Source organism: Nomia melanderi, unplaced genomic scaffold (genome assembly GCF_051020985.1).
Source record: "Nomia melanderi isolate GNS246 unplaced genomic scaffold, iyNomMela1 scaffold0154, whole genome shotgun sequence".
NCBI classification, from domain to species: Eukaryota; Metazoa; Arthropoda; class Insecta; order Hymenoptera; family Halictidae; genus Nomia; species Nomia melanderi.
This window is the reverse complement of record NW_027475269.1, coordinates 27,501-32,500: the sequence shown is the minus strand read 5'-3', so window position 1 is coordinate 32,500 and position 5,000 is coordinate 27,501. Positions and strand designations below refer to the sequence as shown.

At 50.6% G+C, this 5,000-nt stretch overlaps 1 non-coding gene across 1 annotated transcript; it reads left to right on the top strand.

Annotated features, from left to right (window-relative positions):
* The first annotated feature begins 4,198 nt into the window (after nucleotides 1-4,198).
* On the top strand, nucleotides 4,199-4,353 carry LOC143175673 (5.8S ribosomal RNA). The gene has a single exon (XR_013000373.1). It is a non-coding gene; the product is annotated as a 5.8S ribosomal RNA (ribosomal RNA).
* Nucleotides 4,354-5,000: the final 647 nt, after the last annotated feature.

Below are 5,000 nucleotides of genomic sequence, written 5' to 3'. Positions count from 1 at the left end.
ACCCGTCGTAGCGTTTCTTCCGAGTCAACCCGCTCACGAAACTCTCTCTCGTCGTGGAATCCCCGCGTCGGAGAGTAAAACGCGAATTCATAGTATGGAAACTTACGTCTCTCGACGATGGGACGATCCACGCGAAGAGTTGTTACGTGCACGCGTATGGTGCGATTGCGTCGATTCGCTTTTCTGTACGGGGAGCAATAGAACGTTGAGTTGACTTATCGGGTCTTCGTTGGAATTACCGTCGCTGGCATTGTAAACTCCAGATGACCTTGTGATTCCTTCGTCGGGCACTGGTAAAGGGTGGCGATGATTCGTTCTATAATAGAAATACCCGTCGTAGCGTTTCTTCCGAGTCAACCCGCTCACGAAACTCTCTCTCGTCGTGGAATCCCCGCGTCGGAGAGTAAAACGCGAATTCATACTATGAAAACTTACGTCTCTCGACGATGGGACGATCCACGCGAAGAGTTGTTTACGTGCACGCGTATGGTGCGATTGCGTCGATTCGCTTTTCTGTACGGGGAGAAATAGAACGTTGAGTTGACTTATCGGGTCTTCGTTGGAATTACCGTCGCTGGCATTGTAAACTCCAGATGACCTTGTGATTCCTTCGTCGGGCACTGGTAAAGGGTGGCGATGATGCGTTCTACAATAGAAATACCCGTCGTAGCGTTTCTTCCGAGTCAACCCGCTCACGAAACTCTCTCTCGTCGTGGAATCCCCGCGTCGGAGGGTAAAACGCGATATATAATAGTATATGCCAGTGGTTCGCGCGCGTCGTCTCTGAGATACGCGGTCGACAGAGTTCCGAAAACACGTGATGTGCCACGATTTCCGTGCGTCTTACATCTTTCGACGATGGGACGATCCACGCGAAGAGAACGTTCGTGCTTGCGTGAGGTGCAACAGCGTCGATTCGCTTTTCTGTACGGGGAGAAATAGAACGTTGAGTTGACTTATCGGGTCTTCGTTGGAATTACCGTCGCTGGCATTGTAAACTCCAGATGACCTTGTGATTCCTTCGTCGGGCACTGGTAAAGGGTGGCGATGATTCGTTCTATAATAGTAATACCCGTCGTAGCGTTTCGACCGATGTCACCCGCCACGAAAGTCTCTCTCGACGTGGAAACCCCGCGCCGAAGAGTAAACGCGAAGGCTTACCATACGAAAGAAAACGGTATTATACGCCTGTGGTATGTGCGTCTCGGCTCTGTGATACGCGATCGGCAGAGTTACAAAAAAACGTTGATGGGCCACGATTTCCGTGCGTCTTACATCTTTCGACGATGGGACGATCCACGCGAAGAGTAGTTACGTGCTCGCGCGAGGTGCGATAGCGTCGATTCGCTTTTCTGTACGGGGAGAAATAGAACGATGAGTTGACTTATCGGGTCTTCGTTGGAATTACCGTCGCTGGCATTGTAAACTCCAGATGACCTTGTGATTCCTTCGTCGGGCACTGGTAAAGGGTGGCGATGATTCGTTCTATAATAGAAATACCCGTCGTAGCGATTCGGCCGAGTCACCCGCCACGAAACTCTCTCTCGTCGTGGAATCCCCATGTCGGAGAGTAAAACGCGAAGGCTAACTATATAAGAAATATATAGTATTATTTATGCCTGTGGTTCTCCGTTTGCCCTACTCTCAGATACGCGACTCGGAGAGTTACGAATAATCGTGATGGACCACGATTTCTGTACGTCTTACATCTTTCGACGATGGGACGATCCACGCGAAGAGATCATTCCTGCTTGCGTGAGGTGCGATAGCGCCGATTCGCTTTTCTGTACGGGGAGAAATAGAACGATGAGTTGACTTATCGGGTCTTCGTTGGAATTACCGTCGCTGGCATTGTAAACTCCAGATGACCTTGTGATTCCTTCGTCGGGCACTGGTAAAGGGTGGCGATGATTCGTTCTATAATAGAAATACCCGTCGTAGCGATTCGGCCGTGTCACCCGCCACGAAAATCTCTCTCGTCGTGGAATCCCCGCGTCGTAGAGTAAACGCGAAGGCTTGCTATAGAAGACTATAGTTTATACGCCTGTGGTTCACCGGTTGCCTGCTCTCCGGGGTACGCGATCGCGCAGGAGTTACGGAAGAACTTGATGGGCCACGATCTCCAAGCGGCTATATCTTTCGACGATGGGACGATTCACGCGAAGAGAACGTTCGTGCATGCGTGAGGTGCGATAGCGTTGATTCGCTTGTCTGTACGGGGAGAAATAGAACGATGAGTTGACTTATCGGGTCTTCGTTGGAATTACCGTCGCTGGCATTGTAAACTCCAGATGACCTTGTGATTCCTTCGTCGGGCACTGGTAAAGGGTGGCGATGATTCGTTCTATAATAGAAATACCCGTCGTAGCGTTTCGACCGATGTCACCCGCCACGAAATTCTCTCTCGTCGTGGAATCCCCGCGTCGGAGAGTAACCGCCGAAGGCTTGCTATAGAAGACTATAGTTTATACGCCTGTGGTTCACCGGTTGCCGGCTCTCCGGGGCACGCGATCGCGCGAAGGTTACGGAGGGACGTGAAGCGCCCGAGCAATGAAACGTCCGCAGGAGGAAACGAGCAACCGCCGAACATTGTTTCGCGACGTTTCCATAATGTATTGTCGTTTCGCTCGCATCCCGCTTCTTTCCCCTAGTTTCCTCGACGCGTAGTTTCGCAGCCTTAGTGGACGAATCATTCTCGATTCGAGGAAAGATATGCAGTGGGGCGTGCAATGAGCCCGCCAGAGACCACGATCTCCAATGCGTCTTTACATCTTTGGACGATGGGACGATCCACGCGAAGAGAACGTTCGTGCTTGCGCGAGGTGCATTAGCGTCGATTCGCTTTTCTGTACGGGGAGAAATAGAACGATGAGTTGACTTATCGGGTCTTCGTTGGAATTACCGTCGCTGGCATTGTAAACTCCAGATGACCTTGTGATTCCTTCGTCGGGCACTGGTAAAGGGTGGCGATGATTCGTTCTATAATAGAAATACCCGTCGTAGCGATTCGGCCGAGTCACCCGCCACGAAACTGTCTCTCTTTCGTCGTGGAAACCCCGCGTCGGAGAGTAAAACGCGCGAAGGCTGTGACTGTAACATATATATATATATATATACACAGTATACAATGCCTGTGGTTTTTGCGCGTGTCGGCTCTTCGGTATACGCGATCGGCCAGAGTTACGGAGGGACGGTGAAGCGCACGAGAAATTGAAACGGCCGCACGATTGGAACCGAGCAACCGTCGAACATTGTTTCGCGACGTTTCCATAATGCGTTTTCGTTTCGCTCGCATACCGCTTCTTTTCCCCTAGTCTCTGAGACGCGTTTTCGAGCCGTTCTTCTACTATCGATTCTCGTAGAGAGAAGGGACCGGGTAGTCTGGAAGTGGAACCCGCATCTTGCGTGTACCGTACACGGAATTGAGAGGACCGGCCGTGAAGCTCGTTTTAAAGCCGTGCGTCTGACACCCAACTCTTGCGCGCCAATTTCGCGGCAAGAGATAATATGGGACGAATGACCGGCAAAGAGCCAGCTGTGAAGTCTGTTTTTTTAATCGAATCCGTGGACGTGTGTATGCCGTAGCGTCGCTCGTCGTGTTCGTTCATGGTCGTTCCGAGAGAAAGAACGAAAGCGGTAACGAAGGGACCGGCCGTGAAGCTCGTTTTAAAGCCGCGCGTCTGACACCCAACTCTTGCGCGCCAATTTCGCGGCAAGAGATAACATGGGACGAATGACCGGCAAAGAGCCAGCTGTGAAGTCTTTTTTCATTATTTGCTTTCAATCGATCGATCGGTACGATTCGTGCAACGTTTCGCGCGATGCGACGCGAAAACATGCGCGCAACAATAGATGCGTCTGATCGGAAGAACGCGAGGGTCGACTGCACGCGATGGATTCAGTATCGGGTAGGATACAAAATATATCCCCGTCGTTTCCACGCGTGCGAGTCTTCTGCGTCTTTCGCGGGTTTTTGAATGCACTATACGCCCGGAACGTCGAGAAATATATACATATTACTTGAACGTTTTTCGTCTCGAAAGGCTTCGGTGTCGTCTCCAAGGCGACGCCTGAATCTCCTTCGCGCGCTGGTCGGAGATTCAGGTATCAACTTTTATCTTCTCTTTGAAAGAAGAGAGATATTAGGTCGAACAAGTGAGAATAAAATTATATATGTGAAATATAAAATTTATACGATTACCCTGAACGGTGGATCACTTGGCTCGTGGGTCGATGAAGAACGCAGCTAATTGCGCGTCAACGTGTGAACTGCAGGACACATGAACATCGACATTTCGAACGCACATTGCGGTCCACGGATACAATTCCTGGACCACGCCTGGCTGAGGGTCGTTTACGTACCATACACTGCTTGCGTAGCTCTGTCAAATCCCCGCCGTCGTTCACCTCTTCGGATCGAACGTTTTTTTACCGAAGGGCGCAAAGAACGTCTCTGAGTCGGGTTAAGAGAAGGATGCTACGTACGAGCGAACGATGGGTGTCTCGTCGGCGTTTGTCGCGGACACGCGAAAATTCTGTGAATTTCACGGACAGTGTACGTTCTAGTTGTTGCAAAACGATCGGAATCGTTTGTATGGACTCGCGTGAGTGTTCGCGGCGTCGTGCGTCGTTCAATTACGACCGCCCGCGGATACCGCTCCACTGCGATATGGATCTGAGCGACAACTTTTTCGGCTGTTCGTGAGATGAACGGTTTCGTGTGTTTAGAAAAATTTTTTTTCCCGCGCTCCCGACGTCACCTGAAATGATGCGTCAGAGGTGAAAGAAAATATTAAGAAGTCGAGAGAGAGAGACTACACACGTTTTATTCATATTTTGTATACCGTGCGTGAGACGGATGTGCACGACACGTCGTATGTCGGTATATTACCGACTGGCCCCAGGGAGATTGTTTTCTTCCTCTCTTACGAATGAGATGTACGTTTCGGAGGATCGTCGTTACCGAAACACACGGCAAAACGAGACTTCTCGCAGCAGAA